This window comes from Neomonachus schauinslandi, chromosome 3, assembly GCF_002201575.2.
Source record: "Neomonachus schauinslandi chromosome 3, ASM220157v2, whole genome shotgun sequence".
Taxonomy (NCBI): domain Eukaryota; kingdom Metazoa; phylum Chordata; class Mammalia; order Carnivora; family Phocidae; genus Neomonachus; species Neomonachus schauinslandi.
This window is the reverse complement of record NC_058405.1, coordinates 109,647,089-109,673,912: the sequence shown is the minus strand read 5'-3', so window position 1 is coordinate 109,673,912 and position 26,824 is coordinate 109,647,089.

Genomic DNA, 26,824 nt, shown 5'->3' with positions numbered 1-26,824 from the left:
GAGCTAAGTCTCCAATAATGATCTAAAGATGATAATGGTTATTGCTAAAACCTTGCTGAATTTATCTTGCTGTCTTTTATCTTTCCTTTGACTTTATAGTACTTGAAAAAAATTGATCTGTTTTACAAATAACTATTGTGTAATTTGTCTTTCTTAATTTGGGCAGCATTTTTTTTTCTCTTTTCTTTCCCTTCTCACTCTTAATACCTCAAGTGAGGCTTTGTCTATGTGTGTGATGAATTCACATTACAGTTAGTTAAATAAGATGTGAACAGAAAAAGGTAAATGGTTTTCATAATTAGACTTAAATAAGACAGAGTAATCAATGAATAGATAGATAAAAGAATCCTAGCCTTTAAATTGTTTTGTTTTTACTAAGTTATCTACACAGTGAGATTTGAAATCATCATTCTTAAATAAATCACATTTTAAAAAAACTGCAGCCTGATTTTTGCATTGATTTAATATGTACAAGCTTTTCAGTTTTTTGAACATGGATTCTAGAAACAAATCTTCTATCATTTACTGTGTGATGTTGGGAAAATCACTTAAGTTTTCTGTGTTGTAGTTACACCATGAGCTGTATGAAGATAATAAAATTACTTCCCTTAGAGGGTTATGTTGAAAATGATGTGAATTACTTATAAAATGCTTAGAACAATGGCTCACATATAGCAAGAGCTATATAAATGTTTGCTATTTTTAAAATATAAGAATCACATGGCAAGGGTAAATTCCAATAAGGTGATCTTTATACAGTATAAAAAGACAAACTGATAGAAATGTGAATTTGTCTTTCGAATTTTCGTAGAATCAAAAGAGAGAGCTAGAAGATTGTGTATGTGTGTGTGTGTGTGTGTGTGTGTATGCACATGTGTGTATGCATGCATGTGTATGTTTGTCTATTTTGGCTCCTTCTTTAATATAGCAACTCTAGTTCACACTCCATTTAGCTAAATGAAAGATGTTTACATTTCCTTTAAGGCTGTTGCTCTTCCAGTCCCTCTGGCAGCAGATACAAGAGAATAACATCCTGCTTTGCATGGCTAAAGGTACCTCGGCTGCAAAAACGTTGTATAGAATGTGTTTGAGGAAATAAATGATAGGCTGTTCTCACAAAGACTGTACCATGTGTAAGAGAAGTTTAGTCTTTACCTTTCAATTCCATGCAGTTAGCTATTATCCTGAAACATTCCTGGATTCCCAGAATGTAATCAGCAGCTTCAGGAACTGACAACATTTATAAGCTCCAACTGAGTGGTTTCACTCTGTTGATCCCCAGTTCCAAAGGATACATGTGGGTTTTGGTCACAAGTGGAAAAAATTTGATTTTGTGTTTCAAGTGGAAACCTCTTTAGCCATTTTAAGGTATATGTTGATTGGAACAATTTCACAGAAAGGGTATTTAAGAGGGTTTTATATAAATTAAAGGATCCATAGGTGACTTACCCCATTTTTTCCCATTCCTCAGTGATTTAGCTTAAAACAGTAAAATGTGTAGTATTTTTTTTTTTTTATTAAACCATGGTTGACATATAATGTTGTATTTAGTATCAGGTGTACACCATAGTGATTTGACAGTTCTATACATTACTCCATGCTTACCACAATAAGTAGAGTCACCATACATTATTACAATATTATGGATTTGTTGCATATGTTGTACTTTTCATCTCCAAGACTTATTTATTCTATAACTGGAAGTTTGTATCTCTTAATCTCCTTCATCTATTCTGCCCATCCCCCCACCCACCTTCCCTCTGGCAACCACCAGCTTGTTCTCCACATTTATGAGTCTGTTTCTGTTTTGTTTTTTAGATTCCATATATAAGTTAAGTCATATGGTACTTGTTTTTCTCTGAATTATTTCACTTAGCATAATACCCTGTATTCCCATCTATGTTGTGGCAAATAGCAAGATCTCATTCTTTTTTATGGCTGAGTAATATTCCATCATATGGAGATATATATATATATAGAGAGAGAGAGAGAGAGAGAGGTGAATATCTTTTCAAATTACAGTTTCTGTTTTGAGTAAAAAAAACAACAGTGGAATTACTAGATCATATGGCATTTCCACTTTAATATTTTTATGGCATTTTTAAAATTTATTATATATATATGTATATATATATCTTTATTTGATTGTAGTTGACACACAATTTACATAAGTTTCAGGTGTACAACATAGTGATTCAATAGCTATACATTATGCTTTGCTCACAAATGTAGCTATCATCTGTCACCATACAATACTATTAAAATATCATGGTCTGTGTTCCCTATGCTGTACCTTTTATTCCTGTGACTTATTCATTCCATAACTGAAAGCATGTATCTCCTCCTCCCCTTTCCCCCTGCCTTTGGCAACCATTGGTTTGTTCTCTATAGGTCTGATGCTGCTTTTTGATTATTTGTTTTGTTTATTAGATTTCACATTTGAATGAAATCATATGGTATTTGTCTTTCTTTGTCTGACTTATTTCACTTAGCATAATACCCTCTAGGTCCATCACTGTTGTCACAAATGGCAAGATTTCATCCTTTCTCATAGCTGAGTAATACTTGTGTGTGTGTGTGTGCATGCCTGTGTATAAATCTATTTTTTCATTTATCCATCAGTGGACACTTGGGTGGCTTTCATATCTTGGCTATTGTTAATAATGCTGCAATAAACAGAGGGGTGGATATATCATTTTGAATTAGTGTTTTCATTTTTTGGGGGTAAATACCAAGTAGTGGAATTACTGGATCATATGGTAATTCTATTCCTAATTTTTGGATAAATATCCATACTGTTTTCCACAGTGGCTTTACCAATTTACATTCCCACCACCAGTGCACAAAGGTTCCCTTTGCTCTACATTCTTGCCAACACTTGTTTTTTCTTGTCTTTTTTATTCTAGCCATTGTGAAAAGTGTAGGGTGATATCTCATTGTGGGTTTGATTTGCATTTTCCTGATGATTAGTGGTGTTGAGCATCTTTTCATGTCTATGGTCACTTGTATGTCTTCTTTGGAAGCCTGTCTATTCAGGTTTTCTGCCAATTTTTAATCAGATAATTTGTTTTTTTGGTATTGATTTGCATGAGTTCTTATATATTTTGAATATTAACCCCTTATCAGATATATTATTTCCAACTATCTTCTCCCATTCAGTAGGTTGCCTTTTTGTTTTGTTGACTTCACTATGCAAAAACTTTCTGATACAGTCCCAGTAGTTTATTTTTGCTTTTGTTTCCCTTGCCTGAGGAGACCTATTTGTAAAAACATTACATTAGCCATTGTCAATGAAATTACTGCCTGTGTTCTCTTCTGGGAGTTTTATGGTTTCAGATCTCACATATAGATCTTTAATCCATTTTGAGTTTATTTTGTGTATAGTGTAAGAAAGTGGTCTAATATAATGCTTTTGTATATAGTTGTCCAGTTTTCCCAGCACCATTTATTGAAGGGACTGTCTTTTCCCCATGTGTATTCTTTCTCCTTTACATTGATTAATTGACCATATAAATGTGGCTTTGTTTCTGGCCTCTCCATGCTGTTCATTGGTCTGCATGTTAATTTTGTGCTGGTACCATATTGCATTGGTTACTATGTCTTTGTAGTGTATCTTGTAATCTGGGATTGCAATACATTCAGCTTTATTCTTTTTTTCTCAACATGGGTTTGACTATTCAGGGCCTTTTATGATTCCATACAAATGTTAGGATTATTTGTTCTAGTTCTGTGAAAAATGCTGTTGACATTTTGATAGGAATTGTATTTGTATCTGTAGATTGCTTTGGGTAGTATGGACACTTTAACAATACTAATTCTTCCAGTCCTGATCATGGGATATTTTTTCCATTTGTTTTTGTTATCTTCAATTTTTTTTCATCAATGGTTTATAGTTTTCAGAGTACAGGTCTTCCACTTCCTTGGTTAAGTTTATTCCTAGGAATTTTATTCTTTTTAGTATGATGGTAAGTGGAATTGTTTTCTTAATTTCTTTTCTTGCTATTTTGTTATTGGTGTATAGAAATACAACCAGTTTTTCTGTATTTTGTATCCTGCAAATTTACTGAATTCACTTGTTACTTCTAATAGTTTTTTGGTAAAGTCTTTAGGGTTTTCCATGTATTGTATTGTATTATCTGAAAATATTAACAATTTAACTTCTTACTTTCCAATTTGGAAGGCATGTATGTATGTATGTATGTATATTGCTGGATTGATTTGGCTAGGATTTTCAATACTATGTTGATAAAAGTGGTGAGAGTGGACATCTTTGTCTTGTTCCTGATCTTGGAGGAGAAACTATCAGTTTTTCACAATTGAGTATGATGTTAGTTGTGGGTTTCTCATATTTGTGGAGGATTTATATCATGAATGGATATTGAATTTTGTCACATGCTTTTCTGCATCTATTGAGATGATCATATGGTTTTTATTGCTCCTCTTGTCAATGTGATGTTTCCTGTTGATTGTTTTGTGAGTATTGAACCATCCTTGCATTCTTAGAATAAATCCCACTTGATCGTGGTAAATGATCCTTTTAATGTATTGATAAATGCAGTTTGCTAATATTTTGTTGAGGTTTGCTACATTTGTTTTCATTAGGGATATTTACCTGTAGTTCTGTAGTTTTATTTATTTGTAGTCTCTGTCTCATTTTATATCAAGCCTTCTAGAATGTATTTGGAAGCTCTCCTTCATCTTTTATTTTTTTGAATAGTTTGAGAAGAATAGGTATTAATTTTTCATTAAATATTTGGTAGAATTCACCTGTGAAGCTGTCTGGGTCTGGAATTTTCCTTGTTGGATGTGGGTTTTTTGTTTGTTTTGGGGGGGGTTAAATTTAATTTTATCACTAGTAATGGTATTTTCAGATTATCTATGTGTGTTTCTAGAAATTCATTTTTTTTCTAAGTTGTCCAATTGTTTGGAACATAATTGTTCACAGTGGTTCCTCAAAATCTTCTGTTTTTCTGTAGTATTGGATATTACTTTTTATTTCTGATTTTTATTTGGATCCTCTTTTTTTTTTTATGAGTCTGGATGAAGGTTTATACATTTTATCTTTTCAAAGAACTATCTCTTGGTTTCATTGATCTTTTCTATTGTGTTTTAGCAGACATTTCATTTATTTCTACTCTGACATTTATTTTCTTCCTTCGACTGACTTTGGGCTTTGTTCTTCTTTTTGTATTTCCTTTAGGTGTAAAGTTAGATTGTTTGAGATTTTATTATTTCTTGAATTAGGCTTGGATAGCTATAAATTTCCCTCTTATAACTGCTTTAGCTGTATATCAAGGATTTTGGATACTTTCCTATTTGTCTCCATGTATTTTTTGATTTCCTGATTTCTTCATTGACCCATTGGCTATTTAACAGTATGTTGTTTATCTTGCATGTGTTTGTGGGGTTTTTTTTTTTTTTTGTTTCAGTATTTTTTTCTTGTGATTGATTTCTAGTTTTATACTGTCATGGTCACAAAAGATGCATGATATATTTCAATCTTCTTAAATGTATTGACTTGTTTGTGGACTAACATGAGATCTATCCTGGAAAATGTTCCATGTGTACTTGAATATAATCTGTATTCTGTTGTTTTTGGATGGAATTTCAGTGTGTAGTTGTCAAGTTCATTTGGTCTAATATGTTGTTCAAAGACATTGTTTCTTTACTGATTTTTCTGTCTTGATTATCCCCTGTTGTAAGTAGGGTATTTAAGTCCCCTACTATTATTGTATTACTGTTAATTTCTCCCTTTGTGTCCATTAATATTTGCTTTACGTATTTAGATGCCCTCATATTGGGTGTGTATACATATATATATATATATATATATATATATATGAATGATATATCCTCTTACTTGATTGACACTTTTATCATTTTGTAACACCCTTCTTTGTCTCTTGTTACAGTCTGTTTTAAAATCTATTTTGTCTTGGGGCACCTGGGTGGCTCAGTTCATTAAGCATCTGCCTTTGGCTCAGGTCATGATCACAGGGTCCTGGGATCGAGCCCCACATTGGGCTCCCTGCTCGGCGGGAAGCCTGCTTCTCCCTTTCCCACTCCCCCTGCTTGTGTTCCCTCTCTCACTGTCTCTCTCTGTGTCAGATGAATAAATAAAATCTTAAAAAAAAAAAAAGTCTAATTTCTCTTTTTTTTTTTTCCCTGCCATTTTCATGGAATATCCTTCTCCATCCCTTCATTTTCAGTCTCTATATGTCCTTAGGTCTGAAGTACTCTCTTGTAAACAGAATATAGGTGGGTCTTTTTTTTTTTTAAATCTATTCTACCATTGTATGTGTTTTGACTGGAGCATTTAGATTAGTTACATTTAAAGTAATTATTGATAGGTATGCAATTCCTGCCATTTTATGAATTGTTTTCTGGTTTTCATAGTTTTTTTCTTCTCTCTTTCCTTATGGTTTGATAGCTTTCTTTATTGTTATGCTTGGACTCCTTTCTCTTTATGTGTGTGTGTGTGTATATGTATCACAGGTTCTTGATGTGTGGTTATGATGTGGTTCATATATAACATCCTCTGGGTATAGCAGTCTACATTAAGTTGATGTTCTAAGTTTGAGCACATTATAAAGCACTAAATTTGTATTCCCCCTTCCATGTTTTATGTACATATCATACTTTTTATCTTTTTACTTTGTGTATCCCTTAAATAATTTTTGTAGATATACTTAATTTTACCACTTTTTTGTTTTAACCTCCATACTGGCTTTATAAGTACTTCATCTTTTTCTATGTTTGCTGTTACATGTGAATTTTTTCCTTTTATAATTTTCTTCCAACTATGGCCTTTTCTTTCTACTTAAAGAATTCTTTTTTTCCAGATTTTATTTATTTGATAGATAGCGAGAGATAGCAAGAGATAGCAAGAGCACAAGCAAGGGGAGCTGCAGGCAAAAGGAGAGGGAGAAGCAGGCTCTCCACTGAGCAAGGAGCCTGACATGGGGCTCGATCTCAGGATCCTGGGATCATGACCTGAGCTGAAGGCAGACGCTTAACTGACTGAGCCACCCAGGTGCCACTTAAAGAATTATTTTTAACCTTTTTTAGGGCTGGTTTAGTTGTGATGTATTCCTTTAACTTTTCTTTATCTGGAAAACTCTTTATCTCTCCTTCAGTTCTGAATGATAACCTTGCCAGGTATAGTATTCTTGGTTGTAGATTTTTGTTTTTGTTTTTGTTTTCGTTTTCTTTCATCACTTTGAATATTTCATGCCATTCTCTTCTGGACTTCATTTTCTCCTCAAAATTAAGGGAAACTTTATAGGGTTTCCCTTGTACATTACCTATTGCTTCTCTCTTATTGCTTTTAGGATTATCTGATTACTGACATTTTAATTGTGATGTGTTTTGGTGCCAACCTTCTTGGATTCAACTTTTTAGGGGTTCTCTGTGATTCCTAGACCTAGATGTCTGTTTCTTTGCCCTGATAAGGGAATTTTCCAGCTATCATTTCTTCAAATAAGTTTTTGCCCTCTTCTCTCTCTTCTCCTTCTGGGATTCCTATAACATGAAGTTCATTATGCTTGATATCTCTGAGTTCCTTTAACTTATTTTCATTTGTTATTATATTTACTGTCCAGCTTGGTTGCTTTCTAGTACATGGTCTTCCACATCACTGATATGTTCTGCATCCTCTAATCTGCTTTTGATATTTTTCATTTGTTATTGAATTCTTCAGCTCCTGATTATTTTTTTATACTTTATATCTTTGTTGAAATTCTGAGTTCCTCCACTCTTCTCTCAAAATCAGTATCAATTATGACCATTGTTTAGAACTCTTTAAGTCTTATTGCTTATCTTCCTGTTCTTTAGGTTTTTTTGTGTGATTTTTTTCGTGTTCTTTCATTTGGGACATATTCCTCTGTCTCCTCATTTTGTCTAACTCTCTGTATTTGTTTCCATATATTAGGTCAGCTATGTCCTCCTGGTCTTGAGAGTACTGGCTTTGTGTAGTAGAGTTTCTGTGATGCCCTATATCTCAATTCCCCAGTCTCCAGAATTAGGAACTCCAGGGATGTCTCCAGGGATGTTTGTGGCTGCATATAACCCCCTGTTGTTGCTATGATTGCTGTGGGCACATTGGTGGTTGGGCTGGGACTTGGCCAAGCTGAGTGCAGTGACCTGCTTTGCCTGCTGTGGGCACACTGGTCAGAGTTTTCTCCTTGCACTGTTGAAGCCCAGATACAGGTACCATGAGCTTGCTAGTGTGCAAGGCTGACCTACATCCTGGCTGTTTGTATTCAACAGCTCTGACAGCTATGGGTGCACTGAAGGGTAGGGCTTGCTGCCTGTTCAGCCAGCAAAAGGGCCTGGCTGCAAGAAATGTGTGCATGCTGGCATATCAGGTTATCTTCCAACCCCCAGGGCAGGAATCATTTTGGAGGGGCACCAGTACCAGCTGGGGCTGCCTGCTGGTTTAGTGAGGCAGGAGCCATGTTGGAGGGTGACCTGCCAAGGCAGGCATGTTGGGTGGGACAGATCTGGAGGGTAACATCAGGGAAGCTCACATGCCATCAGTGTAAATGGAGAATGTTAGAACTGGCTCCCATAAGCATCCAGCTATCTAGGCTGGAGGAGCACAAGAAAATGGAATACCAAACTTTTGTTCTTGGGGAAATGTGCAGAAAGGGGAAATTTGCCCCTTTAGCACACGTCCTAAAATTAGTCAGTAAATCTTCACATGTATTCCAGGTGCTTTCCAAGCTGTTGTTTCATGGCTGTATCTCCAGTATAGTTATTTAAAATACTGGGGACTCCGTTTCTTATTGCCCCCTGGGTTCTCCTGAAGTTAAACCCTGCTGATTTTCAAGGCCAGATGTTATGGGGACTCATCTTCTCAGTGTGCATCCCCAGGGCCAGGCATACCTAGTATGGGATCCAATCCTCTCACTTCTTGGTGCTTGTGATGTGTCTCCCATTTTTGGTCAGTTGTGCCAGGGATTTGGTTCCTGATCCCATCATCTCTGCTCCCTTTATCCTTTTGGATGTAGTCTCTCTCTATGACTAGTTGTAGAAGATCTGTTCTGCCAGCATTTGGATCATTTTCAGAGGTAGTTGTAACACAGTAGTTGTTGTTTTGGTGTGTCCCTAGGACAAGGTAAGCTCAGGATCCTCCTACTCTGTCATTTTCCCTGCCCTCCTCTAAAATTTCTAGTATTTTCATCAGAAATATAGAAGTAAAACTTCTTCCATGGCCTGAAAATAAAATATTTTCAAAATTTTGGGGAAGAAAAGAATGAAAAAAGGACAGTTAGTTCTCTATCAGTTAGTTCTTTTCACAATAATTACACATAAAAACCATCTCCAAACTCAGTCACTTATTTCTCAGTCACAATCTGCAGGTCTCCAAAGTTAGGGTAATCTAGGCAAGGCTTAATTGGATTTGCTTCAGTATGTGGGTTGAATTCAAATCTGTTCCACATATCTCTCTTCTTTGGACCAGCAATAATATGCATTTAAGGCATGTTCTTTTCATACTGAAATACAGGAGTATAAGATCACAAGTCAGACAATGTAAGCATATTCCAAACATCATACCGTGTCTGTCATAATCTAATAGCTAAGTTGACAAAAATATAAAAAGTTTTATATAAAAATTTGTGTGATGGCATGAGCAGAGCATGATAGATAATGGAAGAAAGTCATCAAAAAAGGAGAATTGAGCTTCTGGCTTTAGGAAATGATATTAAAATGATACCCAAAAAGTTAGAGGCAAAGGATGGGGTGTGTATATGTGTGTGGGTTAGGGTTCTCTAAGCCAGAGAACCTCATATGTACTGAACTCAATGAACGTTGAATGTTTCAATAGATTAAAACTGTAATGAATTTGTTGAATCAATTCATTCTTCCATTTAAAAAACCAAATATTTACTGATTTCCTACAATGTTCTAGGTATATTCCTAGGTGTGGGAGTTCAAATGGACAAAGCAGATAAAATATTGTGTGAGATAGTAGTAAGTTCATTTTAATTGGCCAAGGAAAGGCCAAGAGGGTGACAAAGTAGATGAGGAAGCAGGCATACAAAAAATTAGTGGCAGAGCACTCTAGGCATAGAAAAGAATGAGTAAAAAGCCTTGAAGTGGAAGAGCAGTTAGTGCATTCCAGGAATAGCTAAGAGGCCTGTGTGACTAGAGTAAGTATGTGAGCAGAAGAGTGATGTATTTGAGCTATGTTTTAACAAGATCACTCAGACAGCTTAGTGGAGAATAGGCTGTAAGGAAATGCATCAGAGAGAATATATGTTGTAACAATCTGAAAATATCAAAGGCTTATTAAAATTGTGTGTTTATTGTTCACACAAAACCCAATGTAGATGTTCCTGGATAAGTATCTCTCTTGGATCACTCTCTTCTAATTAGTGACATATGGATCCATATTCCTTCCATCTTGTGATACAGTGGTCTTCCACAACAGATCTCTGTGGCTTCTGGGGAAGGGAACATGAGAAATGAGTAATGCATAATCAACAACCTCAGCTCAAAAATATGACCAACTCAGTTGCCTTCCATTGGCTCGAATTATTCACATGGTTCTGCCTATGTCCTACAAGGCTGGGAATTTTAGTCCTTGGTCGGGCACCTACCTTCAAGTAAAATATAAGCCTAGCAATTTATGCTATAGGAAACAAGAACAAAGGCAGGAAAACCAGTTTTGAAGCTATTATAATAATATATGTGATAATAGATAGGGATTAGACTAGAAGCCTAAGAATGAAAGCAACTGTAATCTGGATATATTTTGAATATAGCACTGATAGAATATGCTAATGGATTAGATGTGGAGTAAAAAATTTTTAAAAAGGGGGGGTGGGGTGGGGAGGAATAAATATTAACCAAATATCCATAAGAGAAATGAGGAAAAGTATAGAAGTAACTGGGAGATGATAAGGAATTCCAATTTGGCATGTTAAATCTGATTTGCCTAGAAGATATTTAAACAGATAAACACCATGCAGTTGGACTTGAGTTTGCAGTACATGTGACAGGTGGATGGATGGATATAAACATTTAGCAATGTTTATTCATAGTATTAGAAGCCATAAATCTTGAGAAAATCACTGGAGAAAGTATAGTGGGAGACAAATAGGTGTTCAAAAAGGATCTGGGAAAAGATGAAGAATCAACATAGTAAACAGAATAAAACTATTGAGGTGAGAAAAAAATAGATGTGATGCACTAGAAATCAAATGAAAGTATTCCAAAGAAAATAGAAAAATCACATTTATTGCCCCTGCTAGACTCAATAAAAGGAGGTCTAGGAATTAGGTGCCAGATATAATTAGGTGGAGGTCATTGATATTTCATTCTGGCAGAATGGTGGGTATAACAGACTGATTCGAGTGAGTTTAAAAGAGGAGAAACATTGGAGACAGTGAATATAGACATCTTTTGATGAGTTTTGCTACAAAGAAAAAAATAGAGAAAGGGCCAAGTAGTTCAAAAGCAAAGTAAAAAGAAGTATTTGCTTGTTTTTAGGTAAACTGGGGGCCAAATAAGCCCATGTTTCTTCTGGTTGCTTCAGTTTTTGTAGTGAAATAGGAAGTAAGACTGTTATATGTGAGCATGAGTTGTTGGAAGTTGAGGAAACAAGAGTAGGTCATAAGTAGTCATTTAGGAATATGAGAGAATGAAAGCACTAGGAGAAAGTGGTATGACTGCCTGACAACATTAAGGGCCTACTAGATTTTACTAAGGTTGTGGCTTTGCCAATTAAGTGCCATGAGGAGAGAAAATGGCAAGAGAAATGAGGTTATATGTAAGGGAGTGATTATAATAACGGGCCATGGAATTAAGCTGGATAAGATAATAAGGGCTCAAGGGTGTGAAAAGGAAAATATGATGGGATGTTTAAGCATGTCTGAAGAACTGTTGGAATTGAGAAACTATGCCATGGTGATGCAAGAGTGAAAGGCTTTAAATTGATATTATGGAAGGAGTTGGGTTATTGGTAATGACAAGATCTAGCATATGACCTTGAGAGTGGATGACTGAGGAAAAACAGAGACTAAAATCACTAGAAGGGAGGAGGCCAATGAATGGAGAGGTCAGGGTATTGGAAGAATCCTCTAGGACTATGTGGACATTGAAATCTTCAGGAATTATGTTGGAAAAGTTGAAGAAAATGAGAACAAGCTTACAAATTAAACCTTTAATCAGTGAGGAAAAGAGACCCACAACATCTGTAAAGGACTGCAACTTGAGAGGTCCTGAGTGAGACAGTCAGATGATCAGAGACTCAAAGCTGGGTGTTTTCTGGGAAGTGGGTGGAGGAAAAGAGTTTAGTAGCAGAGCAAGGAAAAGATGTACCACAGCTTCATTCCCCATGATAAAATGAGTATGGGAGAGAAATCAGGTACCACTCGAAAAGGCTGAAGAGGAAAATGACTCTCAGGAGAGAGTTGGAGTTCCTCTATAACAAGAAGGAAAAAGGAACATTCAGAGAAGAAGATGAGGATGGATCTAGAGGAAGGGGCTGGAAGACTGGCCAGGAGTCATAGAGGACCTGGTGGAAAGATTTCAGAAATCAGAAGGATAGAAATGGGGGCAGATATGCAGACGGGTATGGAATGACGGGTATGGAATGGAGGGTAGGGAATTAGAACTTGGGCTCATTAAGGTAAACTGAGATAGATGTGAATAAAGACCACCAAAGAATAGGCCTTGAGACTATCAGGACCAAAGTATTAATGAGCCTATTACCAAGGATCATAGGTCTTTCTAGAACACTCAGTGTACTGGGGTTCCTTGTTGACTGCTGTCAGTGGCTGGGAAAAGACAGGGAGGCTGCACCCAATTAATGAAAATGAAGAGGAAAGTAGAACCCACCACATTCTAGAAGGGAATTGACTCCATTCTCATTTCAGGAAAACTGAAAGCTCTTCCTGATGGATTCAGGAGCCATGGAGCCTGTCAATCGCTCTGGCCTCTAATTTTTAATATTTTCAAGATTATGTAGTATGTTGTGTTCTATATGCCTAATCTACCACATGAGAATACAACACCACAGTTGAGAGAGTCAGACATCCTGAGTTCAAAGTCTAGCCCTATGAGTGATGAGCAACTTACCCTCTAGTACTCAGTCCCATTTTCAAGTAAAACTGAAGTAATAGTAGAGAGTCAGAGGTTATTGTGAGGATTTAGTTAGCATTTGTTTAAACGGCTTCAAATAATTAAGATGAAGTTCTCAGACACTTTAATAATTTAAAATAGTTTGTGATGTATTATCTGAAAAAGAAATTTGAATTCTACCTCAGCTTCTTCCCAGTTATGCAATATTAGGCCAGTTATTCAATCTTTTAAAAATAGATGATTTGTAATATCTATTTTACAGAGTTGATAAGAGGTCCTAGTTCTTGTTTCATACGTGATTTGGATTATTAGTAAATTTGTCACTTGATGTATATAACAAATAAAGCATGTGTTTAAATTAGATGCCATAATACAATTTATTAATAAAACCTACCAGCTTCCATGGAACCCTCAGTGGGGTGATACATGGCAATGTGGGGTATAAAAGTAGTGTTTAAACATTACTGTTTTGAATATTATCACAAAAGCATTTCTGGTTACAATCATTCTTGTCTAAATTAGATGAGCTATAAGTCCAATCATTTTCTACTTGGGGTCCTACTTCAGTACTGTGAAACTTTTTTTTTTGCACCCCCTGACCCATGTGCCTAAATAGTAAATGATATAATAAAGAACATTTTAATGGATATAAATTCATTTTTCATCTGGGTTAAATCCTTGTGAGGCCAGGGATAAACAACTGCTTCCTTCTAACAAGAAATTATACCTTAAAAATGTCCATCGGTCTGTTTGCCGTACAGTCAGTTCTCCATGTCCTCTAGCAGTCCTTTTGCTCTGAGCGGTGGTTCTGTTCTATACTGCTTAAATGCTTATGTGGAAACACTTTCTTATTCAGGAATCAAGTGTTGAGGCTTTGAAGGATCAAGAGTTCAAGGGAGGTTTTTGAGGAGATATTTGACAGGACATCGCCATTGGCCCCTAGTGCAACAGAGCTACATCGAGTCTGTCCTTGTTTTTGGACTGAACCTTCAACATTGTACATTTGAGAAAGACTGAGACCTCTTTGAGTTTTGTTCCATGAAGTAACAAGAGTAACTGTCATGACAAAAATAAATAGTGCCTAAAAAAATAAATAACAAAGCTATTCTGAAGAAAATTTTCATCTCTCAAAGTAATCCTGTGAAAATTAGAGGTAAATTCTTTAAGACCACAGATATTTCTCATTATTGCTTTGTAATTTAGCTATCCTGCTTCGTATTTTTACACAAAGATGTGCGATATGGATAATGTTGATCTTTAGCATTCAATAATCACATTTACTATCAGATGTTATTTGTGCTTTATATTTCAAAGTGGCACAGAAAGTACTGAGTAAAAGAATTCATCAGAAGTGTTGACAAGATTTTTAATTCCTTCTGGTTCCTTTGCTATTTTTCTTAAGTAGAATATGTAAGCAATGCAGCCCATACGTAAAACACATCTCAGTTTGTTTATCCTGCTTTTTATTGCACATTTGAAAATTAATAATTCAATGTTCTAATATTAGCTGTCATCTTAGCTGTGATAAAATTAATAATTCATCAAAATATCAAACAAATGCTGCCCTTTTTTTCTAGATGAGAAATAGTTCTTTCAGCTTTGAGAAACCATGTTTGATTTTTTTATTTTGGGTCATATAATACTTAGGCATTTAAGTTATAATTGTAATGTGTTCATCTTAAATATAGAAATCTGCATATATCACAATCGATGATAAAAAAAATGCTTCCTCATTTTATACTTGGTTATTCCTACCCTAGCTTATTTCTTAGCAGATGAGCATTCCAATAATTCCAATACAAGTGGTGCTTTCAGGGTAATGATCTATCCTGGCTGAGTAGATAGTCCCACCATTACTCCTAATACAAATAGTAAACATTATTAAGAGTAGCCCCTTTAACTATTGTTAAGTATTTAGGTTTCAGTGACAGTGTGTCACCCTACCTATAGACCACACTTTGGGAAATGCATAATCTTTGCCTCTTGGTGAAGCATAACTCCCAGATTTGATAGAAGTACTTGGATGTTGTGGACTAGAAATGGTTGTGAGATTAGCAATAAACTTCTATACCTTGAAAGGGTTGTCTTCTTCTAGGGGTCCTCCCTCCGCCTCCTTTCTGGTGACTCTTACCACTGTCCAGGTTGCTGTGTTCCTTCTCTCTAAAAGTGCGGTCAAACCTGATTAGTGTTTGGATTATTCAAATAAGCATGCATTGTAGCATCCACACTAAAACGTGGAATTTTTGAGCCTGTATACCTAGAAGAATTTTTCATACTTTTAATCCGCTATGTGCAAAAGATCCTGATAAATCTGTCAATAGAAACAAAATAAGATGACATGTTAAAAAGCCTATCTTTTCCTCCTACTTTCACAAAGTAAATGGGTATCTTTATAGCAAAGAGAAGCAATGCTAACAATTTTCCCTCATTTGATAAAATTATAAGAATTCGTTTATCACGAGTTTCTATATAAGGATTCTATTTCAAAAAAGACAGTCCCCACTTTACAGAAGGTAGTGTGTTTGGCCCTATAGGTACCAAAAAAGGAAAATGTAGTCCATTCTCTTAACATAATCTAATATAGCAAGTAGACAAATATTTGTTTTAATTGTGATATGCTATGGAAACACATAAGATGGTTCACTCAATGCAGTGCTATCTTTTCTCATAGATATCTAGGTAATGGAAAATTTTGTCAGGGAATCCATTAACAACCAATTCCAGTTGAGGACAGTAGTGATATTACAATAAAATTTCTCATGAAGTTTTATTCAACCCACATTTGTTGAATAAGGACCTACTATGTGCAAACTACTTGGCCCGGAAGGTGATAGTATGTCATCATATCCTCTGCCCATAAAAAAAGTTTAGAGGTGGTGTATAATATGCAAAATAGAAGGTGGTTTTTGTAAAAAGAGCTTTATTAACATGATATAAGATTTGAGACAAAAATTTCCTGTGGGCTAGGGGAAAACGTGACCTTCTAGAATATTGAAGGTTATAGTCTAGCTTAAACTTTTAATAAGAAAGATGTTATCACAGAAAAATATGCTCAGACAAACCTAATTTTCTATTCAAAATATTTCATAAGTGTTCTGACAAAGATAGGGATTTGTTCATTTCTTCTGTTATCTTGGGTTTTACTTATTTGATACAGACTAGAATATGGGTCTACTCCCAATTCATTTTATTTAGGACCCCAAAATCTCCCCCAGTGTGACCATACTTCATAGCTCTGGGTCTCATGCACATATTTAATAATATGACAATTCTTATCTAACTCTATAATCCTTCAGAAACAGTCTTCCATGTCTGATATGCTTGGTCATCTCACATTAGATGGCAAGAACCTAGAGAGAAGAGACCTTATGTTTGTAGAATTTTCTTATATATTTCCTTACCCATAGGTGGCCTTCAGTGGATTGGACCAACTTTCTATTGCCTGGAACTGATTTGGGAGATTGAAGGGTCTCAATCTAAAGTCAGGAATTATGGAAAAATAATAAATCTGTTCCCTAATCAAAGATTTTTGTATTACAGTATGCCAGTGCTAAGATCTGAATTTTTATGTCCCCCTCAAATTCATGTTAAAATCCTAACCCAATGCAATACTCATTAGTAGAGCTTTGGGAGGTGATTAGGTCATGAGAGCAGAGGCCTCATGAATGAAATTAGTGTCCTTATAAAAGAGACCAGAGGGCTGCCAACTTTCCACCAGGATAAAGCTACAACCTGGAAGAGGGCCCTCACCTGATCATGCTGGCATCCTGATCTCAGACTTCCAGCCTCCAGAACTGTGAGAAATAGGTTTCTGCTCTCTAGAAGCTACCCACTGTGACATTTTGTTATAGAAGCCTGAACAGCGTAAGACAGGTACCTTGGAGCACACTGGAGCTATAGAGATGAATTGAGATGACTTAAGATATAAGTAAACCAAGCAATTATAGTTCATTCTAAGAACTACATTTCAAGTTACATTAGGTTAAAAATTGTACAAAATCCCACTTTACATTCTTAATCCCATGAAACATTCTCTTATATGTATCCTTCTCTTCTGAGACAGATAAATAAAAGCTAAAATGAGGAAAGAACTTAATAACTAATAATACAATATGATTGAAAAACATTTGTCTTAGGGAGACAGGATCATTGCACATGTCTATTACATAGCTTAAGTTCTCAGGACTACTTGTCAGAATTATTTTCTCCTGTATACCTTTAGGGCATAGGCTATCCCATAATATTTGAAACTGGCGAGTCAAATTTGCTTAGGAAATTTCAAAATTACAAACTTTTTGATCTGCTTTTTCTTCTATCAACCACATATATTTATTGAGCTTCATTTTTTTATTAGTATCAAAATCTATTGATTCACAAGATAAATATTGACCTGACCTTGCCTTCACCTCAGTTTATATCTACTTCTTAAGTCAATAAATCTAGAAACCAACCTGACAGCAGTCAATATTAGTTTAAAATTCTTAAAATAGCAGCTTTGCTATAAGATAATAATTCAGTATTTTATAGATTCTGCCTCAAAGAAGCGAAAAGGCAATGTAACTTACCAGTTTGCTACATAAAGCTATTTCTGTGTCATTTGGTTTCAAATACAAGAATCTCACTCATGCCAAAGAACATCTCTACTTTAATGCCTATATAACTTCTAATCTCTGACCCAAAGTATTTGAAATACTTTATCCCACTTGCTGGTGGCAATTGAATACTAGTATCTTGCTTTGATTCTAATTATAATTAAGCTATGTAATTATTCTTCAAATGACTGATGCTTTCTATTGGGCTCAGTTCCCTCTGGACTGAATTTTACCTGGAGGTATAATAAATATAGTCAACAGCCATACTGGACTTTGGAAGTTAAAGGCAATAATACATTTGTTACCTCATTAATCAGCTTGTTTTTATCTTTTCAAAGTCTAGGAGAAATAAAACCATGGGTCAAGATTTGCATATATTTATACTATAGATAAAGGAGGTAAGCTTAGGGGCCTGGTCGTGACCAAAGCACTGTATTCTACAATTTATTACTTTTTCTTTTTTAAGGCCACCACAGTCATCTTTTACTTATACTGTTTCCCAGTGCTTTGGGGAATGGATGACATACTCATACTTCAGAATTCCATAATGAAATCTCCCAAAATGCATTTAAAGAAAAGTTAACCTTAATTTTCCATGTAAGTAACAAGTAAGAAAATTTCATTTTGGAAATAGCCTATACCCAGTTATGTTCTAAAGAAATAGGTTGTGATATTAAAATGTACTTAATCAAACAATCATTTACAGATTGGGAATAAATGATGGGATCAAAACACAAAACATGTTCTCCTATATAGAAGAACATTCCAAAGTATAATGTGAAACAAAAGTTAATCTTATTCTTTGTCAAGGGCCATCTAACTAGAGGAAAATCATGCACATTGGCCAAAGTATGCAAGGGAGATACAAATACTTCAGGAACTTCTGATGTCACAGTATTGAAATCACATTAGAAAACCTTGTGAGTGGTGCAAAGTTAATAACCCCTCCAGTGAGTTTTAGTTTGAAGGTAGATATCTTATGTTGTTTATATTCATGATTTTACATGTATGTAACATACTTTGCATATACGTGGCTCTGAAATTCAGTTACCATGATAAACTCACGCAAATGATTTTTATTCCATGTAGATTTAGAAGAGACTTAGTAAATACAGAAACCACCTATAAGTCTTGATCATGATGTGACATGATTTGCCACATAATATGATTAGAGCCAGGGTCATGAAGAAAAGCCTCCTAGGTAATTAGAATGATAAGGTTAGTATTATTCTTTCATTTATTAACTTTTAATCCCACTGTTCTTACAAGTTGCTATTTCATTTTATCCTGTACTATTTCTTATAATCTTTTCCAGCTCTGTAATTGTGTGTTTACCCTGAATTTAGCATTATAAAAATATTAATACCTCATTGAAAAGAGAATTTAGACAAGATATTTTGAAATTATCAGTTACATAACTGTTGTGAATTGCATTTTGGTAAGTTTTGATAGTAATATAAAAAGTAAGGGAAATAATAATCCTAACCCCTATCCAAAAGGATTAAAAAAAAAGTTAAAGGGAACTCCTCATCTCATTATTCAGCTCCCTCTCTTCTCGTATCTAAAAAACTGAAAATGGTTAAAGAGATACCGTTATTTCCAGAGAACTGGCATTTGAAATTCAACAAAATGTATTCTCCCCTTACCTAGAATTCTTTATATTTTTTGTATTTAGTTTTGGTTAACAGAGTGCTGCTTACAGTACCTCTCATTTGTGTAAGTGAAAAATAACTATGTTTTTATTACTTAAAATATTACAAAAAGGGACAATATGCTAAAAATATGCAGTGAACAAATATCATCTGTACAGACTGGAAGAGAACCTTCATAAATTAACCTTATTAGTGCATTACTGTAAGCGAATGCCAAAAAAGCTCCTAATTTGCATTAAGATAGATTTTTCAGGTTGGCTGCATGATTTAATTAAAGAAAAGATTAAGAATCATTAAACAAGCTGCTCTACCTTGCAATAACAGAATTCATATCTGATTCAGGTTAACGAAAACACAGATGGTGATTCAGTAACTGTTGAGTTGCTGTAACAGAATGAAAATGATCCCATTAGTTCTCTGGAAATGTGAGGGAATTTGGAAATTAGTATGCAGATACATTGTATGGTGCTAGACAGCTTGGTCTGCTCGGATCATCGCTGATTATACTTTGTTTGGGTTGGCAACACTGAACTTAATAAATGAAAAAATGTTCCAGTATACCACAGTTGGAAACTGTTCAAGGTTGAAATAGGTGTGCAGGCTTTCAAAAGGAGAGAGTTAAGTAAACAACTGTCAATCAATTCAGAGCTGGCAACTTTTTTTTTTTTTTTTTTTTTTGCCCCTTTAAGGAATATGTCTGTTCTTGAGAAGCAAGTGTCATGAAAATGGAAACCCTTTACTGGATACATATGTCTGTGTGGTATTTATTATTACAAAAGTATTTTAAATGCATAGTATCACCTTGAGAGAGATGTGCAAGCGTTTTAATAGCTTTTTTTCAGGCATAAATAGAAAAATTCAGTCACTATGAGGATTATTTTTCACAAAATCAATATAATTCTGATGGAAAATGTTATGACAGGATAAAAAAAAAGTGTAAGTATAATGGCTATTGAAAGTTTAAAGGTGTCAATAAGGACCACAAAGTAATCCTCAAGGAGCCTTTTGGGAAAGAACAACTTAAACAAGTAGCATAGTCAATCACAGCAGCTGACAGCAATAGCCATTGCCTTCAAGAGCTCAACTACACACAGAGCCTTCATTTTTAACACCTGGTTCATGCCATCAGTCTGGGTGCTCACTGTCTGACCCTTCAGAACAAATCTCAGTGACTGTGCAAAAGCCCATTTGGACAGGGTCTTCAAGTAAAATGATCCTATTCTGCTAACTTGTTACAATAAAAATGGAGGTGAGATGTTCTAGATTAAAATCTTCCCAGAGTATTGAACTACACCAAAAACTTTATCCTACATGTGCAAATCATCTTAAAACATTAAAAAATGATCTCAAATAGTAATGGACATCCCACACTTTTAATGTGATAATACTAATCTTACGGACATAATCCCCTTTTCAGAATTAGCACAAGGCTTTTCTCTGGCCATTACTATTTATTTAATTAAACTTCTAAAGAGATTTATATTGCCACTTTTTTCTAAAACTTATTAGAACTTGTACTACTATACATTGTAGACTATAACACTTGCCAACATTTAAAAGTACGCATATTACAAACATGAGTGTCTTAGTTACAAGTGACACCCCTTCTTGTCCCCCCATTATAAGCCCTTTTTATGGCTTTCAAACTAGATCTATAAGGAAATCATACCAAGAAGAAATGCTACAAAATACTTTCCACACCGTGCAGATACAAACTCAGTATCTGTGATTATAAAGGCCTCGATACACCTCCATTCCTTTTAATGACAACTTTATCTGCTTGGTCTTAAAAAAAAAAAATCCTGTAATTATAATTTCCCCACAGAACCTATACATACTTGATATGCAATGTATCAAGTAAGACACTGGATATATGAATTGCACATGCAATGTATGGTACTACTTTAAGTTGAGATGCTTAAGAAAAAAAAATTGATCAAGTAGCTACTTGCCACTACATTATAGTATTGTCATTGTTACAGATCTAATGGAAGCCACCTTCACACTAAATGTACAGTGATCCTTTTAGCTATATTTACACATGATTATCTGAAGATTTGCAGTCAGTCTCCTCCCACAATGTTCAATAAGGATTTCAAGTAGACTTTTTTTTTTCCTTGTATAATGCCGGTTTTATCTCCATGTCTGAATATTCTGTAGAAAGACTAGATTTTGGAAAGTTGATACATGGCAATTTCTAAAATGTTAAAATGACAACCTATTTCCTTTAAAACAAGAGCTTATGCTGTTGCAAATTGGTAGTTTAATTGTTAAGCTGTTTGTAGGTGTTGCAGTATTAGCTCTGCAATAACTTGGAGAAAAGTTGATCTATAAAAAACTAAACGGGCTTATTTTATAAAAGTCTTCACCATATAGGTGCCTGGGTGGCTCAGTTAAGCATCTGCCTTCGGCTCAGGTCATGGTGGCGGGGTCCTGTGGTTGAGTCCCTCCCAGGGCATCCTCCTGGGGGGGGGAGGGGGGAGTCTGCTTCTCTACCCCTACCCTGGCTCATGCACATTCTCTCTCTCGAGTAAATAAAATCTTTTAAAAAATATAAAAAGTTTCACTCTAGGATTCTTTATAATTAAAAGTTAATTCCTGGTGGCTGTAATTTATTTACTTTATAGAATAAAGCAAACATTTACCAACATTTTAGGTAAACTTTCCCATATGACAAAGTATATAGTATAAATCAAATTTCACAAATCATTTTGCTTAAAAGGCCATTACAATTAAAATTTAAATATCAAATCTGTGAAAAAGAATGAAGACTTAATATTGCCTTATTTGATGTGCATTTACTCATCATTTAAGTCAACACTTTAAGATTCTCTCCTTTATTCCACAAGATGCATTAGCGAACTTTAGCAGTACTGCTGTTATTACTTTCATTTCACCAATTATCAACTTGAAATTTAATTACCAAAGTTTTCATAGCTAAGCAGGATTTGAACATGGCACTTCTGCTACCAAATTCTGTTATCTTCCCTTCAGTAAATGTTAACCCTAACTAATGCAGGAATTGTAACCTTTGCTATGCTCTTGACTCACTGGAGCCATTTAGTTGTAAATGATGCAGGTAAGGGGCATTTCTGTATTCAATTTGTACTGTGTCGAATTGATTTCAACTTGTTGACATGTTGCCTTGTAAAGTGCCTGTAACTGGTTTCTCCCGTGTGTGGTCTATTTTCCCAACAATGTACAATAGATCTAAGTACTGATGTTGGTCACCCCTGTGTTCAAGATGAAGAGTAAATGCCTCTGGCACAAGCATCAGAACCCATATGAAACAGAAATCAGTTTCCATTGGAGAGAGCCTTTATTCACAACCAATAAAATAATATATTCACTTATAAATTCCTAACTGAACCAGTTGTTTCCATTATGTGGTGGGAAGAATTTCTGGAGAGAAAGCAAGACTCTGTTCAGAGAAAAGAAGGCCCTGAGCTACTAATATTTAGCAACCAAGTTATCTGCCTACCTGCCGTGGAAGAAATTCTGTTCTTGTTCTTCCAGAGTAGAGCCACTGTTCTACATGCTCTGCCTAAGACTGATCTCTGATTAAGACTGATCTGCTCTTAACTAGAAGGAATTTCATCTACTGCAGAGGCAAAGTCTAAAAATAAATTAATTAGTGGATGGAGGAGAAAGTGTCCAATTACAAATTATACTATGCATATGAGAAATAAAAGCAGGGGAAGGGAATGAGCTTAATGGGGAAGGAGAAAGGGGGAGATGGAGGAAGGAAGGTACAAACAAAAAGTGATTAAAAAAAAACAAAAACAAAACCGAAAAACAACTCCAAGGTGGAAGTGGGAACAGGTTGGGAGAAGGCAGATGGGAAAACCCTGGTGATCCATATACCAAAACCAAATTGTCACGAATGCAGAATTTATTCTTCCCCTTTTCCCCAGTCAACATCCCACCCCATCCCTCTATCTTCCCATGGAAATAAATGGACTTAAATGTGGTACTCCTTCCCTGACAGGGTTCTCATTTACTCCCCAGCCCACAGACCAGCCTTTGTATATAAGGCGTGGGAGCATGGTCATGAGGTCAGCACCATCATCTAACAGACTTCCAAGGGCAAGGAAATAAACAGCAGTAATCCTTATAGGCAGACTAGAAGTATATCAAAGAGGTCTCTGTGAAACCCATGAATGTCTATTAACAAAATTAATATCTTAGTACTTTGGTTATATAGGTCATCTTATATTTTGTAACTCTAATTTCCTCAGGGGTCAAGAAAGGATATTAATATGTAAATAGAAAGCAAATCTAGCAAATGTGAATTCTTGTCTTTATGAATATATTTTAGGTTTCTTCTGTAGATAGTAAACCAAAGGACCAGAGAGAGCTTCAACAGTTCTATTCCCTGATGCATTCTATGTTTTTCTACACACTTACTGATCAATAGCTCCTGGCCACCACATTCCCTTCAAAACAGAGAACCCCACAGAATCCACAGAAGTGATTCCTCAGTGAAGTCTCCCAGCCTAATGCTGTGCTGACTTCATTGTCACACACGCTGGTTAGGTTGTGTAAATGTGACCTCAAAATGAAAACAAATGAGTTGAATATTAAAGACAGTATGGAATTTGGCATAATATCTACAAGATGCTGTTGTAATAATATACATAAAATATTAAGCATTCAATACATATTAGCTATCACTAGGTTTTTATTATTTAGGAAATGTGTATGAGGAACGATGTGGAATGATATGAGGAATCTTGTGGATCAGAATGTGAAAATTAAAATTTTAGACATGGAAACTTTCCTTTTTCTCCCCCAAAGACAGCCCATCTTTTTCTATAGTCTCCCAGAAGTACATCTGAATGGCAAGTCAAGAATTTTCACAATGTCAAAATGGGAAAATGATCCTAATCTCTTTAGCCTGCTTTGCATCTTGAGAAAATAGAGGTGAATTTAAGTGGTATACAACTATTTTGAAAGATTCAGATATCTGCATCTGTCATTTTCCTAGGATGGAATTGGATTCATTTTTAAAGAACACTGAGTAATTCCATTCAAGCCATTAGTTTCATTATTTGGTTCTCCTTACTACACATCACGGCAATAAGTACTATGGAACATAAAAATAAAATTGGGGAAATTAGAAAAATACTTCCTGGAGACATTTCTTGAACTGGGGAATAACTGTTGTAACTGTTACAAATCTAAGATACAGCTAAGTAAAGAATTAGCAACTTCCAGTGACAGCTCTAGTTAATAAAGAATACAACTCTATATATGTCCTAAAGATTTACAGAGCCTTTGGTAATATGATCATTGTACTTTCACATGAGATGTCTCCCTACCATTGTAAGGTGCTTTAAGGACAGGTTAATTTATCCTAATACACAATGGAGAATGTTATAGAAATTGATAGATTTAAAAATATATTGAGAGAAGTAAATTAAGTTGTACAGCACCATACACATACTCTAAAGCACAGTTCTTGGTCCATGGCAGGTACTCACTAAATATGTATTGATTGATTAAACTACTGCCCATGCTTTAAGATCTCTAAATGGGACTAATACTAAGAAAATATTTTTCTAACAAAAATAGATTAATGAAAACTAACGAAAATAATTTTTCATTCAAGTTTGTTTGGAAATTTACATATATACTCAGAATTTTAAATCTTCTATGAGCTTAAATATCATTTGGTACAATCCAGTCGTTTTATAGATGGCTACATAGAGATCAAGACAGATTTTGGTGGATTTTTGAAAACACTTGTATTATTTTAATCATTAGGATGAAAACTAAAACTTACATAGCCAGATCAAAAGGTTGAAATAACAGTTTGATGTAGTCAGAGACATCATCAAATTTGAAATGGTTATCCAGGACCCAGTTACCAGATTCTTGGAGACTCACCTCATCTTTGGGATTCAAAACAGAGTCAAGAGTTCACAATGAAGGTAGTATTTTATAGTGTGTCTTTAAAAAGCGCTGCTGAACTGCCATTAAACACTTCTGGGAGCTGGGTTGGGTGTGTTGCCTCAGGCCTAATAAGACCTTTCCTTACATAGGGATCCTTGTTTGAAAGACCTAGAATACTGATGCCTATGGCTGTTTAATAACTATGTTCACCCCCCCCCCAGTCAAGAGTTGTGACTAGGCACGGGCTGGGGCTGTATTTCTACAGTGTTCCTGGGCCAGAAGATGTGAGTAGTCCAATGCACCCGATGGGGTCCACATGGAGAAGAGGGCCTACACATGGCCCTTGGGATTTCTGTTGACCAGGGCAAGTCTTGACTCCAGCAGGGAGAGTTTGGGAGCAGTGGACTTTGGAAGCCTAGGAGGTTAGAAGTAGTGGCACAGGAATAAAAATGCAATATCCATGCCACAAAATATTTTCAGAGAAACCCTGCAGGGCAGGAAGAATTAATAAATGTGCCCATGAAATGACCATTAGCTTTAAACATCTGCCCACCAGAGGGTCTCAGTGTTGATAAACAATAGCACCTGCCACAGGGGGCTACACTATTCCCCACAATACCTTGCATCTCATTTTGACCTATGAGGAGTCAGAAGTAACAGAATGCTAGAGGAGAAGGAGAATGGATGGCAGGGGGAAACCAACAAGAAGCCCATACTGCCCTACATTTTCCTCTTGCCACAAGTAAACCCTGGCCTGGGGGAGAGAAGATTTAGTGCCAGATCAATTTAAGAATCAGGATTATTACAAAGAATGAGTGTTCTATTTTCTGAATTGAGACTAGGTTTGTGACTTAAAGCACCCAGAGGACTTTTATTATCAGTGAATACCCAGAGGAGAAATGGACTTGCTGGAACTTCTCTAGTGACAGGGAAAGGCTTTCTCTGACTAAATAAATTTTAAAGGGATAGTGGCAGCCAAAAATAAAGTATTCTGCTTATATTTCAAACATTCTGCATGAGCTTAGAGAACTGTTTACTAATGCAATTACTAAGTGTATGGAAAAATACACATCACATTTATTGATATAGTATTAAGCCATAAAACATTTCCAAAATAATTCAATAAATTTTGCTCTAAGACTAGAAACCTATTTTTAGGTTCTTCTATCCCTTCAGCTTGTAGCAATCAATACAACTACATATTAAATTTTTTTAGAGCAGTGATTCTCAACTGGGGTGATTTTATCTTCAGGGGATATTTAGCAAAGTCTGGAGGCATTTTTGGTTGTCACAACTGGAGGTTGCTATTTATATCTAGGGAGCAGAGACCAGGGATGCTACAAAACATCCTACAATGCATAGGATAGCCCCTTTAACAAAGAATTATTCAGTCCCAAATGTCAATAGTTTCATGATTGATTCAGAGCATAATTAGATAAGTATTGTATGTTAGCCAGCAAGGCTGAGAAAAGACACCTAGCAGAGCTTGGATATTTGACAAATGAAATCCAGATAGCCAATACACTATCTTCTCACATTCTCACTGGCTACTGCTTGTCAGTTCTATCTTGTAGCACTTCCTTCTCTGATCTATTC